The following is a 17,896-nucleotide window of genomic DNA, read 5'->3' as shown; positions in this document are numbered from 1 at the left end:
CATGGCATAATTAATGACGTTTCATTCTAATAAACCCACTTGTTTCATTTAATTTGCCATTTTTCATGTCTTTAATTTTAGTTTGATAACATATGTAAATTTGTAATTGATCATAAATTTATTAGTTATTCATTTAAATTAATGACGTGAAAATTTATAATTAGCCAAAATTTTTCAATCAACACTTTCATTCTTATAAATGTTGTACTAAAAAAAATAAATTATGTTCACCGTAATACTAAGGTTAATCGATTAACACACTCATTAGAATAAACCAACTTTAAGTTTAGGAATATTACATAAAGATGTTTCAGGGCTGGCTCTACCACCGTCCGAGCTACCTTTCCTTACTTTAGGGCTTGCTTTCCTGCCTTCGGCCTTCAGACGGGATGCTCTAGGTTGACCGAACCGGATGCACGCCAGGCCCAAATTCTCTCTCAGTCACCCTTTGGCACTCACTCTAACGGCGTACCTTTTGCATGATGGGTCAGCGAGAAAATGGGAACAGCGACTTAAGCCATTAGGTGTAGGCGCTTTCCAGAGGTGTTTCATCCTTGTTGATTTAAAAAAATGCCCGTTAAAGTTAAAATCCAAAATTTTGTTTCCTAAATTAAAACTTTCAACATCTTAATTTGTCATTTAACAAAAAAAGTTGCTTTTTTTTTTTCGCTCTAATGGGGATTAACAAGCTCTAGTTTGCAAGAACTTCCCAAATTAGGTCTGCGTCAAAGGAAGGCATCTTTGCCAACGAGTAACACTCTGTTTCTGATCCTGCCGCCGTCATCGCCGTCGCACAATCCATAGAGCCACCTCGAGCCGAGTTCTCAAAGTTCCACAACCCCTCTTCCGCCGTGACAGGCGGCTGCACATTTTCCCAACTCCACTCATCCGTCAACTCCACTGCTGCCGGCGGCAGAGACACCGAGGACGACGAAGAAGAACATGAACCCGAACACAAATCGCCGCCGGTTCCCTGAGAATCCTTCTTCTTCACACTCTTCTTCGCTTTCCCCTTCCGAATCTTCTGAAAAATCGCTTGAATCTTCGCATCCACCAATTTCTTCAACTCACTCAATCTCGCAAACTCGCCGGAGCCCAAATCGGTTTTCAAGTCCCTAAGATTCGGAAAATTCAACCGCGCATATTCCCCACGGAGCTTACAGGCGGCGCAGTCGTACGCGTAGGCGGCTGTCTCCGGCGAATCGTAGGTCCCTAACCATACCCTCATCCGATTCTGCGGCAGCCGAATCTCTGCTACCCATTTCCCCCAATGTCTCTGCCGCACACCTCTGTAAATCTTCTTCTCCCTGCCGTCCACGGCGGCGCCACTTCGCGAATACAACAATTCGTAAGCCCTTGAAAACAAATCCCGAGACCCATTTGATTTCCTGTCCTGAGAAAATCTCTGAAGCACCTCCCGCTGCTGAAGATACACCGACGGATACACCGACGACTCCATCGCCGGCTGAAAATCTCTGCTGTCGTTACCAGAGGCTAAATTCTCACAGTGAGAGAAGATCGAATCCAATGTGTTTCCTCCGCCTGTTAGAATCAGATTCGAAAGAGCTGTTGAAACATCCGTTAGCCCGAACTGAAGATTCGGTCTGTTCATCACGGTGTCCATGTTTTCCGGCGACGTGTCTGAAACAGAGGATTTTGATTAGAACCCAGAAATGAGAAATTGAATCATTGGTGTTTTCTTGTTTGTCTTTGTGGGGAATTGGTTTTGGTTGTTGGAGGATGAAGAAGGAGTAGAATTAGAGTGGGAATTTATAAGTGATGAAGAGGAAGAAACAGAGGATTGGAGAAAAATGGAGGACCTGGTCATTGATTGAAGGCCAAAAGGCTACTTTTTGGATTTAATGAAAAAAAGTCAGAATTAAAAGCGGAAGTATGAGAGATTCATTCACACACGGAAAAACGAAACAAAAGTCTTCGAAAGTTCATAAATTGCAGAGCCACGCGGCTAATCTTGGTGGCTCCATGGTTTCAATTCGATTGCTGCTCTGTACAAGAAGACGCTTTCTTCTTTGCCTTCCCACTCCATTATCTCTATACTTCACCCTTTCATCATTTTTTTTTTTAAAAAAAGACAATTAAAATATTTTAAAAAAAATAAAAATACTCTGTCATATGCCACATAAGACAATTTGGTGATATATATGTTCTTTCATAAATATTTTACTTTTATTATTATTATTATTAATTTTTGTTTTGGAACATTTGAGATGGGAGGGAGGAATTGAATCTAGGATGATTGAGTTTAATTATATTCATACTGGCCTATTCTTCATATTTATAATTAAAGAAAACATACTATGTGTATTTAGTTTCATTAAATGAATAAAAAGAATACTTCCAAATTATATACTTTGTTTTAAATTTATTCCTGGAAAAGTTGTAATATTATCATTGATTTCTTTTTATAAATATTTCAAAATTATCTTTAGAGTATAGATCTTTTAAATTTTCGAACAACAATCTTTAGGCTTGTGAAACGGTGTAGTGATAACCTTGAACAAAAAATTATGAACCATTTAAAGAATAAGAATAATTGAAATATTTATGAAATGTCAAATGTAATATAGGCCGGATATCTTTTAAACAAAGTTTAAGGATATTTTTTATAGTTTAGTCTAAAATTTTAATGGGTGTTTATGAAGAGAAAGACGTCGAGATGTGTGTGTGTTTTTTTATTTATACAAGAACTATGGAGAAAGGGTCAAATAGAACCTCCGACCTCTAGGGTGGATGATCATGTCAATTATCGTTGGACTAAATTTACTTTAACTTAGGTGCGTTTGTTTTTAGTTGAATAATTGTGGGATGAATGGCAAAATAATTGAATTTTTAATTTGGTAGATATTATAACCACACGTGCCAGTTAAGTCTAAATTATAAAGGACTAAATGAAAGTTTTTAAAATCATAAATATGAAATGGGTAATCCAACAACACATTTGAATTTGTAATTAGAGAAAAAAAGTAAACTCCCTCAATTTACAAATTAATGAAATCAATCTTATACTCTTAAAAATTGGTTGCAATTAAACTCTTAAATACTATTGAATGAACAAATAACCTTTAAACATAAGTATTGTTTTTCGAATTATACTACAATTTAAGCCAAAATTTTCATCTCCATCCTTCATTCTCTAAAATTATGGTGAGAAAAACATTAACTAGTGTTGTGAGTAATTTTGGACCAAATAGTATAGTTGACATTTAGAAACGATAAAGTCAAGAAGAAGCGTGATACGAGCTAAAAGTGGAAATTGAGGACCAAAATGGTCCAAGAAAAATACGGTTGGCTTGCCCAAGCCAACGTGTTCTACCTCACCCTAAGCCTTGCCAAATGCCTAATCGAAGCTTGTTTCTGCCTGAGAGAGCATTTTGGGTCCGAGATATAGCCTAAGGAAGACGCTCAACCTCGGGTCTAAGGTCAAGACTGACCCGAGCCAAACACGAAACTGGACACACCCCTCGACCCTGTCGGTTATTTAATCATCCCAAGGCGACTTCGAAACCCTAGGAAACACCCTAAGTCAACTTTCTCTATAAATACACCATGATAACTTGATATGAGGTAACTTGAGTCCTACGCTCAAGCTCTCTATCTTCCATTTTCTTTCACTCTATGACTTAAACTTTGGAGTGCATGTGACAAACACCATACGAGTATGTAGGTGTTCTCTTTTGTAAGCCATGTTCTTCTCCACTTCAAACAAATTTAATTGTTGGTATTATGTGAGGGTCAGGTGCATTCCTTTGCATCAACAACTAGAAACTTCTCTTCTTTTCAATAATTATGAAGTTAATTGTAAAATTTCTTAAAGTAAAAAGGATGACAGATCATATTAGACGGTGTGGTTGTAATAAATCCTATAGTTTAAAGATTTTTTTTTTCATTTCTCCATATAATTATTATTCATTCTATTTAGGAAAGGAATTGCGAATTGCAATATTCTTTAAACGTTTTTTTTTTAAGGAACAATTAAGAGGGGGAAAAAAGAAAACAAAATTTGAACCAATCATCATTCATATTAAAAAAGAAAAAATTATTATTAAAAGAAAAAAGGTGGTTTGGATTTAGATGGGGTGCTCCGCCTATATTAATGGCTGTATTATTGTTATTATTTTCCCAAAATTAAATACTAAAAAATTTTGTATCAATCATATGCCTAACAGATAACTACTCATCAATGACGGACAATGACTATTTTCTTAATTTCTTCACCAAAAGTTTGACTTTAGTTTTTTGCTTCTTTTTTTTTTTTTTTTGATATAGTATATTCTGTTTTGAGAGTGTATTATCAAATATGACGTTGTCCGGGTTATTTATGGAAAATATGACACTTCAAATAAATTTGAACTTTGGGGACGATGTATAGTTGATGTTGTGGGTAATTTCAACAACAACGAGTAAAAGCGTCAGAATGAAAATAAATAAGTTAAATAATTAGGGAAGCAGATTGAACAGACAAGTCATCATATTAGTAGAAGGAAACGAACCAAAAAGAAGAAATCAACCCAGTCCAAGCTTGGGCAGATCGGCATTAATCTGGGCCGATGCCAAGCCTGGCAAATCAAACGTTTTAGAGATGGAAAAAACCTAAATAGGTTATAAGAGACGGATTAACTTGATATGATCGGCCAAGACCTTGACCGAACACAAGCCGCTAGATCGAATTAGGATGTGAAATGCTCCCCTAGGGTTAAAAGGACATAAAAAATTTGAGGAATCCTAAACGGTGAAAATTCATCCATCCAACTCTATAAATAAGAAAAGAGACAAAAAAGATAAGTGAGTTCACTGCAAGTAATCTCATTGATCGATGAATCTTCAGACTTTCTATCTTGGACATCAGAGTGTGTGGCCTACACCACACTGACATGCAATCTTTTATTAACTTGCAGGCTAGATTCCTCTTTTGAAATATAAATCTACCATTATTGTCATCTTAAGATCTGATCAATCCACTTGTCCATAATTTTATATCGACAATAGAAATCAATATATATTTGTAATTTTGAAGAAATAATGAATTTGTTTTTCAAAAAGAATATTGAAGAACAATACATTAAAGGACAATGTTTAAAACTTTAAAAACATGTCTTTTAAAAATAAATTATTTAATTATGAATTGATATATATATGCATTTGACATATTTATGGATTTTTTTTTCTTATTGTTACCTACTTTTCATAATAATACTTTCAATTTTCCACACACATATACTCACACATACACACATACTATAAATTTATATGGAAATAGCTTTGATGCTACATTTTATCCATGCTCTCAAAATATCAAATTTTTTAGAAGATATTGAACTTCATTATTAAGTAGGCATATATGAGTTATGTTTAGGCCCATATTATTATTGATTTTTTAAGCTTAAACTTCACACGTATATATCTATTGTTTTGTAGACATGAGTTATCTTCAGCGAAACATAGAATTTAAAAGATTTATGATGAAAAATGAGCTAATTAGACGAGAATTCAAAATTTGAAGAAGAAGAGAGTAGAGAACCAAATGAAAATTTTGAAAGAATAATACTAATACACAATGGCGTAACATTAAAATACTGTCATATGTTGCAAGTTAAGAGATTTGCAAAAGTAGCATTGAGAAGCTACAATGAGTTTCTTTATTTTAACGATGTGTTCTACCGCCAACGCACACGTGAAAATTGGTGAATAAACTTTGTAGATCATTTTGTCATATAATTTTCAAACCAAATGCTAGTGGCAATTTGCATTATATGGTCATTCCAATTAGCCACAAAAGGTATGACCTGCTGTTTCTTGTTATAAATAATGTTGTCAATTAACATAATAGATTAAGATAATGTTGGAATATCACTTTCAAATAATATAATGTCGGTAGATAATACATGAATGTCATAGTTTAAATGCTAAAAATTTAGATGAAAGACTAGGGTCGCTTTTTTCTATCTTTAATGAGTTTAGTAGTATGCAAAAACTTCACATTTACAAACATTATTTTAGAATTGAATTACTAAGTGAAGTAAGTGAATGAAACATTAAACGTTCATAGAACTTTATATAACGATAGTGTTAAAACAGAAACCAAATAGTTCACTAAATTTACTAATTTGATCCATATATGGTTTAGACTACGTTTCAATTTAGTCTCATAACTATGTTAAACCTCAAAATTTATCTCTACTATGTAACAACCCTTTATCATGTTAAATAATAAGTAGGTATGTATCTGTTTAATCCAAATAAATTAAAGTTTACATTGAGTTAAATTGGGTTTTGGGGACGAATTATAAAATTTAACAAGCTCATTAAGATTAAAAAAAATAACTAGAAAGACGAAATTGAAAGTGAACGAAAAAAATGAATATGTGAAATATCCAAAAGAGACAAACCCCATTAGATAAAAGAAGCATTAAATGCGTAGAATAAAGTTGAAATTTGTTTGGATACTTAGAAAAAGAATGCATTTGCTTGACATTGTAATTTGCTTTTCACATGCACAAGTCTCCTTTTATCTTCATGTCTAAACCTTAGCCTTTTAAATTCACTATGACTTAATACAAAAATCAACATTAAAAAGAGGAATGGAGTAGAAGATATGTCATTTTCTAATCTTTATGCATTAATAGATTGGAGATGTGAAAAGGCAAGTAAACTCATTCCAAGCTTATCCTAAAATATTTGGAATGAATATAATGGATATATTAGTTATTGTTTGTTGATTTTTTTAATCAATTATTTTGTGAAAAACTTATTCTATTAAGATATTTGGCTATATAAACAATTCTTGAATCTATATTTTCAAGAGAGAAAAAAAGGAATCCAATTTTTATTTCTACTTCCTATATATATATATATATATATATATATATAATTTATTTCTATTTTTTATTGAACATTAACTTAAATGATTAAATTATTGGTCGAATTTTTTTAGGTTATCAAGTTTTGTTTAGCAGTTTTAGTACTATGAACTAGAGAGTTGTTTTTAATAGGCTCCTTTAAAAAAAAAAAAAATTATCTAATTAATCTTTAAAATTTCAACTTTGTAATTAATAGATTTTTAAATTTTTAATTTGATACCTAATAAAGTTTTTTTTTTCAATTTTATTATAAAAAAGAACTCAAAGATATATTAAATATAAAATAAAAAATTTATAGATCAATTGAACGCAAAATTAAAAGTTTTGAAACTCATTAATATAAAGAAAATTAAATTGAAAAATATTAAACACAAATTTAACGCGTCAAAAGTGAATTTATCTGAATAAGTTGCAGCATCATTTCAATAAAATCTCAATTTACTTAATTTAAAGCCAACAAAAAATTAATATGCATCTCTAAGTTAAAATTGAGAGAAAAACGAAATATGTCACATGTATTCTTTATAGTCATTTTATCACAACGATGAGTACCAACATATTCAGAGGCCTTTTAACTATGTTCTTCGGTCTCTAATTCTATTCCATATCTTAAAAAATTTGAGAAAAAGAAATTAGATATTTAAATTAATAAAAAATTTAAATATTTAATGGACATGCCTTTTGCTTTTAGATCGGAAGTTGGATCTTCAATCTTTATAATGATCGTTTATTAGATTAATATGTCCGCGGTGGAAAAGTAGTAGGAGAAAAGTAGGTGGGAGATTTGTTGATAGAAAAGGGGTCTAATTTTGAAGGGTTTGGGTGTGGACTTGGTCCGCCGCCCGCACCGACGGAGCTGCTGCCTTTCTACACGTTAACCTCGCCGTCCCCCCCTCTCCCCCATTTCTTCCCAACCAAATTTATTCTATCTAATTCTAATCATCATTAATTCTTTCTTCTTCTTTTTATTATTATATGCCCTAGTATTTTCAAATATTTAATTAAAAAATAAATTATTTTGAAAAACGTTGGAGTATTTGACAATCACTCAGAAAAGCTTTTGAGGTGTATTTTCAACACTTTTTGTAAAAAATATTTAAATAAAAATGAGTTTTTTGGAAAACAATTTTTTCTCAAGTCAAGCCAATCAGGCCGTAACTTTCATTTGATAATGAGTAATATTGTGACATCCCAAATTTTTATGAAATTTAAATTTAATTATTTTGTAATAATTGTGAATTATTTTGGATTGTTGAAGGTTGAATTGGTTATTGTGAAGGGATAATTCAATTTTAATATTTTCTCATAGAAGAATTTTGGAATTTAAGCTTTAAATTAGGAAGAAGTTGGGATTGGCTTCAATTTTAATTTAATTTGAGAAATTGCGTTAAAATTTGGAGATTTGGCTGTATTTTTTGTAATTTGGAAAAGATAATTGGAATTAATTAGTTTGAACTAAGATATTTGATTTGGATTTATTTTCCCAAAAGGATTTGGGATTTTTAAATCCAAAAAGATTTTGGATTTTAAGAAGGAAAAAAAAAGGGTTTTAAAGTATTACTTATATGTTTATTGTTGTTGTGTTGGATTGTTTTGCTCTTTATGTTTGTTTCCTTTCATTCTCTTGTAACATCTTTCATTATTGTAATGAAGTGATTTGTTTCTTGTTCAAAAAAATTATATGTTTATTGGTGTTAAGTTAAAAAGAAAAAGAAAAAAAATTTAGAATCTTTTTCCCATTCTCTTGCGAATGCATGAAAGCAACCCCCCTTCTTGTTTTTTTTTTCCTCTCTCTTTGAACGTCAAAAGCCCTAGCCACCCTAGCCCTTCATTTTTGGTCATCGTCGATCTCCGTCTAGTTTGCAAGCTCATTCACCAACACGTTGATCTGTCAGCCTAGCCAGTCGTGAAATCTGTCCAGCTACTGCCTAGATCTCTTCTAGTTACCACCTATTGTGAAGCCGCCGCATCGATCTCCAGAGCCGTTTGCCCGTACGCCACGGTCAGTCGCTGCCCTGTCCTCTGCCAGTTCTAGTTTTTGGCTGGAATTTCAAGAGTGGTTTAGATTGGGTTTTGAAGTAAGTTTTGCTATTTTGTTTAGGTTTCTCAAAGATTCTTCATTACCCACCTAATTTTGGATGTAATTTATTGACACCCATTTTGTTTGGGTTTTAAATTCGAGTTTCGAGAGAAGTTTTAAAGTTAGGAAGATGCCCTAAATCTAAGGTCCTATAGTTTGTAAACATTGTATGAACAAATTTGTATGTGATTAATAATATTTGACATTTTATTCACTTTGCCTGTGAAATATGTGATATTTTAGTTGCATTAACCACAAACCAATAAACTAACATATTATCTTTTAACCTAAATATATATGTGGAGACATATAGGTAGATCATGTTTAAGTGATAATCTAAATAGTCTGTAGTATATGGATAAGGTTAGGTACCTTATCCTGGTGACACTACGAGTATGGCCTACTTTGTAGATGTTACAAATGTTGTAAAGTGCTACAAATGATCTGATCCTAATCATTCTGTATTAGACATGCGAGCGAGGATATTCTATACAAAGGAGTTTGTATAAGACCGAACCATGAAATGTTTAGTCTCATTATATAACGTCGTTCATAATAGAGACTTTAATTTCACTAGGATGACTATAGGTAACATAACCTTAATCCTAAGTGAATTGTGAACTCCTGCTTATGAGGGCGGTCTTTTGATTTGTATGGTGAGTGTGGCCAGATCACCGATTCAACAAGTCTACCATTTTGGGGATTCGTCTGATTGGGGAGCTAGGAATTCAGCTACACAAGATGGAATTCACTCCTTCCCCGAAGTAGGGGTAAGTAGATAAATTGTTCCCTTAAAGGTTGATTCTGGGTCTTGAACAATATGGCGTCACACCCTCTCTTGGCACGACAGGGGTTTAGTCATAGTAGGACTATGATCTATTGTTCATTAGAGGGATCAGTGGTACTTAAGAAGTTAGAGGTAACTATAGGGTCAAAACGGTAATTTGGCCCAGCTGTACTTACGAGCAATTTGTGAATAGTCATCGTACTGTTGATTGGTTATATCCAATGAACATAGAAATATATCTGTAGTGCGAAGAGTGCAACTGTCAATCTTTAGTGAAGTGCCTGACAGTTAACGAATGATGGATAATATAACTAAAGAGTTTAATTAATTATTCATGTACCATTGGAGCTTTAAGCTACAGGTCCATAAGGTATCCTTGGTAGCTCAAAAGAATTTAGTTGAGAATTAGTCTTTGGGTTAATTTGAATTGTTCAAATTAATAAGAGGGAATTTAGTTATATATGATATAATTAAATTGATTCAATTATATATGATATAAAAGACATAATGTATTTAATACATTATAGTTTAATTGGTGGCATAAATATTTGAATGTGATTCAAATATATTTTCTATGAATGAGATTCATAGTTGTTAAATTTAATATAAATATGATTTATTTTAAATGCCATAAAATAGAGAAAAAGAACTATATTTTATATTGTATATGATGTAATATTAAAACTATATGTTATAAATATAATATGATAAGTTGGTTATTATATTTATTTATATTATTAATTATTTAGATAATTAATCCCTTTTTCTCGAGGTTAGTTGATTTTTATGGCAAAATAGAATAAATAAAATATGATTTTATTTTTCCATAACATAGTTACACGATTTGCAAATAAATCTACACGATTTGCAGAGCCTATACGATAGGAGTCTTAACACTACACGATTGAAGCAAAAGCTATACGATAGTGTGTTCTTCTTCAATAGTCTTCCTCTTCCAAACTCTCAAACCCCCTCCTAACCAAAATAGTTAGAGCTCACCACTCCTGGATTCTCACCCTAAGAATACCGAGGATACCAAGTGGTAGTGTCCTTCACTTTTGGTTCGTTTTTGTTGCTGTTCAAGGAGTTCGTGGTTGTTCGAGGAGTTTTTGAAAGTTCGAGGGATTTACGTGAAGAAGCGTTCTTCAAAAGTATAATCTCTGAACTCGTTTTCTAGTTTAAAAACATGTTGTAATTTTTATTAAAATGCATAATCTGTTTGTGTTTACTATAAATGTTTGTTTTCAATCAAAATGGAATTTGGACAATCTGTTTCCGCTCATGGATCTCTTGTAAACGAGTCCCTTTAGGAACGTGTTGTCCAACAGTACAAGGATCGATTTTTGGAGGATTTTGGTAAGTTTAGGGTGAATTGTAGCCTTTGGGCTTTTTGAATTAAGAATAACTGTGGAAAATTAAGTTATTATATGTAGGTTTGGGTATGTTCAGGTTGGCCAACATAATTGAGTTTTGAAAATAATTTTGGGCCAAACCATATTTTCGGTAAGCTAAGTTGGGAACATTTGGACCAATTTGGTTAATTAGATTTAGACCCCAAAGGATTAATTTAAATTTTTGGAGTTGTTTTGAGCCATGGTTGCTAAATTAAATTATGTAATTTGTGTTACAGGGTTGATTCAAATCTTTCAAAGGTTTTGAGGAGATTAATTACGTGGATTAAAATTTTTGACCAAATTTGAGGTAAGTAATCTTACTACTGGAACCACCTAAGTATCAGGCGATAAATTTAAGATTAATTATGAGGATTGTAAGACTATTTGCATTGAGATGTATGAGGATAAGTAAGCTGATCTTGAATATGTTTTGAAGCATGATATGACTGTTAGCATAAACTAGTTTTTTTTTTTTTTTTTTTTTTTTTTTTTTTTTTTGTTATTATGATTTGCTAGATGAACATTGAACATGATGATATGTATTTGCATATTTGTGGGGCTATGTTGTATGATGCATGTTATGTTTATGATAGTAATAGCTATTCCTACCCGTAATTAGATACCCACCAGAGGTGATAAACTCCTTCGAAACTTCACCAAATGTTTGTGTTTCCTTCGGGATTCACCAGAGATGGTGATCTCCTTCGAGATTTCACTAGAGGTTTGTATTTCCTTCGGGATTCACTAGAGGTGGTGATCTCCTTTGGGACTTCACCAAAGGTTTGTGTTTCCTTTGGGATTCACTAGAGGTTTGTGGGTACATCTCACTTATGGTAGGACAGGTTCAACTATCCAATAGTTAGCCATCCCATGGAAAGTAGAGGTGTATGCACGTCCCACTTGAGAGTAGCATCTAGAGGACATAGATGCTTAGTCTGATCCTGGTAGTAAGATTACTTACTGAGTATTTTATACTCATTTTTTTTCATGTTTATTTTTCAGGTAAGGGTAAGAACATGTCGGCGAATGACAAGTGGAATCCGTGATCGAGCTACTGGGACCCGTCATATGCTTCTGGTCATGTTTCAGGATTTTATTCTTTAAAATTGCTAATCTTGATGTTTGAATTCAAAGTTTTGGTATTTGTGCTTTTTAAACTTTTTAAGAGAATTTTCTAGTTTTGTTTTATGGTTTTAGGGGTACCCTGTTAAATGAATTTCAGTTATTTAGTTCTAATAAAGTTAATTGTTTTATGTTATTTATTTAGTTTTACTAAGTCATGAAAAGATGTCAATTTGTATGGTATGCAGCATGTCTATAGCAATGGCCTAGTTTAAGTCCTAGGGAGACAGGTTGTTACAAATGTTTTTGTTTCTTAAATTTATACTTGTTTTGTCCATTTTTTTAATTATGATTTTCATTTTTGTTAAAAAAATAATTGAATTCCTAGTTAAATTCTAAAAACAAAAATAAGTTTTCTAAATACTATTTTTTCATCCTTTGTGAAAATATTAGTAATCATAAAAAGTAGATAACAAAACATAGAAATCTGTGAGTGGAAGTAGTCATAGCATTTTTTTTTAAAAAAATTGAGACTGTTTTTTTTTTCTTTCCAATTATTCTTTTAGTTTTCAAAACTTGGTTTTGTTTTAAATATATTAGTAAGTAAAGATAAAGTAAAAGAGAAATTATTTTAAGGTTAAAAATCATTTTTGGTCACTGAACTTTTTTTAGAGTAATAATTTAATCCATGAACTTTGGTTTGTAACGATTTAGTCTATGTACTTTTAAATTCGTAATAATTTGGTCCCTCATATTTAGTATGTAACAATTTAGTCATTGTACTTTCAAAATTGTAAAAATTTAGTCCCTCATATAAAAAAATTAATCAATATTCGATGTCAATTTTAATATTTTATGATGTAGACTTTATATTTTGCAAAAAAATTGAGTCTCTAACCAATTCAACAATTTATTTATGCATAAAACTCATTAAATCTTGAACGGAGATGCAAGAGATCCAAAGAAACTAAAGAAATTGTTGGGAGATCCGTTGTCGAGCGTGATTGTGTTATGGTTCTAATCGGGTTTAGATCTGGGACGATGGTGTATAAACGGACACCTTTAAGACTACAGGAGAAGAATGGAGCTCATGTGGCATAGCAACCCTTTCGTCTTCTTAAACCGGAGGTTGAATTGGGATTTCTTGCTCATTCAGAAGTGGAGAAGTTTGAGGTGTCTAATGGTCATTCTGAGGAGGGTGAAGGGTCAGGTGTGAGGACTGTTACCGGAGTTGGGTTGGAGAGTTTTACGGTCGGTGATCTGGTTGTGCTCGAAGGGATGAAGATGCCTCTATCCTCTAATCTAGAATCAGAATCAAACCAGGTTGGGGAGAACCAAGGTTTGGGTGAACTGGGTAGGGTGGGTATTAAGTCAGGTGGTGGGCAGAGGAGTTTGAGCTCTAATGGAGTTGGAGCCTAGGTTGTGAGAAGTGTGTCTGGGTTGGGCCTTGAGGGAGTTGGGGGGAGTGTAGCTAAGGTGTTGGGTGGTCTGCGAGATGGGGGTAAGCTTGATGGGAGTGGGCTGGAAAAGAGGGAGTAAGGGAAAAGGACGAATCGCTTGGGTGTTATAGTGGTGGACCGAGAGGTGTTGGGTCGAATATAGGGGTCGTAGGGGGGGGCTGAAGTTGGACCATAAAGAGGTAAATCAGGCTGGGTTTGTGGGGAGTGTTGAGCGTCCGGTTTCTACGGACGAGAGTGGGGTGCCAGTTCAAGCCAACACCGGTTCAGCTGGGGGGTGTGATTCAAAGACAGACCGGTTAGGTTCAATGGGGGAGCAGTTTGGTTCTGTTGGATCTGGTTCCGATTTGAAAGGGGAAAATTCGTGGGCGGCCCTTTTTGGGTCCAATTTGAGGGGAAATTTAGAGTTGACCCCTCCGTTGGTTGAAAATAATAAATTGATTATTGAGCCTTGTGAAGAGGTTCTTGATGCGGGTGTTTGTTTATGGGATAAATCTTTGGTGGATCAGTTTATGGATACAAAACTCCCGTAGTATGTTATTTGTCACCTTATTCAGAGAATTTGGGGATGCGTAGAGATGCCAACTATTACCTTGCTAGAGAACATACTGATTATCTTTAAATTTCAAAAGGCAGAGTCACGGAACTGGGTGCTGGAGAATGGTTTGTTTGGTGGGATCCTTGGTTGCCGAGCGGTGTGATTATGGATTCATATGGGTTTACAGTGGTCTATAATGCAGAGAGTAGTATAGAGGCGTGATTGTTGAAGTTTATGGATGGTGAAGGAGGTTGGAGGTGGCCTACAGTGTCATGGGAGTTGCTTGAGGTCTGAGGTCTTATTCAGGTAGTGGGGCCTAGGGTAAGGGGAAAGATTATAAGGTGCTGGGTGTCGGGTGCTAGTGGTCAGTTTTCTATCACTAGTGTGTGGGAGAGTTTGTGCCCACGTCGTCCTAGGGTGTCTTGGGCAGGTCTTTTGTGGTTTGGGGGTGGTATTCTGCATCACTTCTTCTGTGTATGGTTAGCTGTGAAGGACAAGTTGAGTACGTGGGATTGGTTGAGGAGTTGGGGTTTTTTGTCAGAGGGGGGTGTCTTCTGTGTGGGGGAGATGTGGAGTCGCAGAATCATCTATTTTTTTAGTGTGGATTTGGAAGAGAGGTGTAGTCAGGTGTGTTGCATCAGTTGAGTTCGACTTATCGGGTGGTGGGTTGGGATGTCGATTGAGTTAGTTGTGTCGAGTGGGGTCGAGTAAGAGGGTGCGTAGTAAGCTGTTCCGTGTCTTCTGGTATGCTTCCATCTACTACATTTCGTAGGAGCATAATCGACGACTTCATAGGGGTAGACCGAGGACGATGTCTGCTCTATTTCACCTTATGGTCTCTACAGTTCGTGCTCGTGCTATTTTTTGGCAGTTTGATCTTCTTGGTCTTCATGCGTTTACGGATGTTTTTCCTCTTTTTGTACTTGTCGATGTTCTTTGTTTTGCTGGTGCCCCAGGTTATGAGGTTTTGTTTCATTTTCTTCGTTTTTCTACCAGGTGGATAGTGTTGTTTGCGTTTGTTTTGGCTTTGTTTCGATCGATTCTTGTCTTTGCTTATGCTTTGTTGCTTTGATGCCTTGATCTCGGGCTGTGGGATCCCCCTTGTTGTTGTATAATAATATCACCTATTTTTTTTTAAAAAAAAATCTCATTAAATCTTATTGTTAATTTATATAATAGGGACTAAATTGTTACAAATTTTAAAGTACAGAGACTAAATAGTTACAAGTAAAATCCAGAGTCTAAACTATTACAAAATTTAAAGTATAAGGACTAAAATGTTATAAACCAAAGTCTAGGGACCAAATCATTACTTTTGCGAAAGTTTAAAGACTAAAAATGATTTTTAACTTTATTTTAAATGATAAGCTGCTAAAAATATTTTCAAATATTGACTACTAGTAGTGTTGTTTAGACTTGAACAAAATTTCATAGACTACTTACTATATTTGTAAATATTTTGATTCATTTTCAATATTTGAAAATGGGCCTTAGTAAAAAGTGAATAACAAATACAAAAATTTAAAAGTAAAAATAGTGTTTATAAGCTTAATTTTAGAAACCTAAATAATTATCAAAGGGTTCAAATTGTCAATAAACATAAACTAAATTTTAATTTCATTGAATTAGAATTTAGACTTACATGAGTGTTGAATTTTTTACCTTCAGTTTTATACGAAATTAAGCTTGATTGTGCATAAAATCTACCATTGAATATCCTATCAAACCTCACCATTTTTCTTCTGGAAAAAAAAGGCTCTAACGTAGTTATTATTTAAACCTATTCATTTGTATTAGACATAGATTTTATAATTCATTGAACTCACTTCAAAAGTTCTTTTTTATTTCTCTATAAAATAAAAATGGATAACAAGTAAAGATTCAAAACTTGACCTATTTATTGATAATATATGTCTTAATTAACGGAGCAGGTTCACATATTTAAGTTTTTTTTTAAAAAAAAATACTTTTTTACATAAATAATAATAGTAACACAAAGGTTGCCAACACTTTTTTAGATTTAAATTCAGTTTTTTAATCTCATTTTTTTTTTAACAAACTATAAATTCAAATAGAGAGAGAAAGATACAAAAAGAAATTAGTTAAATATGAGTTTGTATGACATAACACCAATGTCCAAATTCTTACTTCATACATTCACGTGAGAGTCAAGTTAGATGTTAACCACTTTAAATAATAATATCATTTTACATAAAGTCATTGTTTTACACCTATGTTTGACTCCATAGTGTTATTGAACTTTTCATCTTATATTGTTTGGTCAATCATTTCAACTAAAGAAAACAAATACATAAGAAAAGACTAAAATATCATTTTAGATGATGTAATTTGGAGCTTAATCGTCCATACACATTCAATATCCAATTTTAATTCCTATACTTCAATAAATCTTAAATTTAGTCTCTAATTTTTTTAATTAAAATTGACTAAATAATAATAATAATTTTTATGCAAAGAAATATAATTTATGAGTATATATTTAAAATTTTTAGCAAAAATGCTATAGAGAATAACAAAAGGCTTTTGAAAAAAAATAACACCGAACTAGTAATAAATACTAAATTTAAGATTTATTAAAATTATATCTAGAATTGCATGGCCGGTCTTTGTGGGCTATTCAGAGTGAGATTGGGAGGTCTTGGTGCTTGAGGGCTATCTTGCGAAGTAGAAATAGATTCAAGTATTTGGTTTGTTTGATGGTTGGCGATGGTCGGTCTTATTTTATTTGGTGGGATCCTTGGCTTCCGGGAGTGCGATTTTGGATTCATATGGGTCTATGGTGGTTTATGATGCAGGGAGTAGTTTGGAGGCGCGGTTGTCGGATTTCATGGATGGTGAGGGAGGTTGGAGGTGGCCTACAGCGTCCTAGGAGCTTCTTGAGATCTGGGATCTTATTCAGGCAGTGGGGCCTAGGGTGGGGGAAAGATTATTGGGTATGGGTGCCGGATGCGAGTGGTAGATTTTCTATCGCTAGTGCGTGGGAGAGTTTGCGTCCTCGTCGTCCTAGGGTGTCTTGGGCTGGTTAGCTGTGAGGGACAGATTTTCTATCGCTAGTGCGTGGGACAGTTTGCGTCCTTGTCGTCCTAGAGTTTGCGTCCTCGTCGTCCTAGGGTGTCTTGGGCAGGGGGTAGTATTCCGCGTCACTCATTCTGTGCGTGGTTAGCTGTGAGGGACAGATTGGGTACATGGGATTGGTTGAGGAGTTGGGGTGTGTTGTCCAGGGGGAAGAGGGTGCCCCTTCTGTGTCGATGAGGCATGGAGTCGCGAGATCATTTATTTGAGTGTGGGTTTGGGAGAGAGGTATGGTCTGGTGTGTTGTGTCAGTTGGGCTCTTCGCATTGGGTAACGGGTTGGGATGTGGAGTTGAGTTGGTTGTGCCGAGTGGGGTCAGGTAAGGGGGTGCAAAGTAAGTTATTCCGTGTATTCTGGTGTGCTTCAATATACTACATCTTGTAGGAGCATGATCGGTGATTACATGGAAGTAGACCGAGGTCGGTGTCTGCTCTGGTTCACCTTATGGTCTCTACGGTTCGTGCTCGTGCTTCTTCCTGGCGGGTTGATTTTCTTGGTCTTATATAGTGTGTTGTGTTTACGGATATTTTTTCTTTTTGTACTTGCCGTTGTTCTTTGTTTTGCTGTTGTCCCTTGTTTGTGGGGATTTGGTTTCTTTTCTCTGGCT

At 34.1% G+C, this 17,896-nt stretch overlaps 1 pseudogene across 1 annotated transcript; it reads right to left on the bottom strand.

Moving 5' to 3' along the window:
* Positions 1–170: 170 nt before the first annotated feature.
* Positions 171–2,049, bottom strand: LOC120092644 (ethylene-responsive transcription factor ERF061 pseudogene; annotated as a pseudogene). The gene has a single exon (XR_016525093.1). The product of XR_016525093.1 is annotated as an ethylene-responsive transcription factor ERF061 pseudogene (transcript).
* Between the last annotated feature and the right edge of the window lie 15,847 nt (positions 2,050–17,896).

Source organism: Benincasa hispida, chromosome 12 (assembly GCF_027475165.1).
Source record: "Benincasa hispida cultivar pf3 chromosome 12, pf3_genome.v1.1, whole genome shotgun sequence".
Taxonomy (NCBI): Eukaryota; Viridiplantae; Streptophyta; class Magnoliopsida; order Cucurbitales; family Cucurbitaceae; genus Benincasa; species Benincasa hispida.
This window is presented reverse-complemented; position numbering and strand designations above follow the sequence as displayed.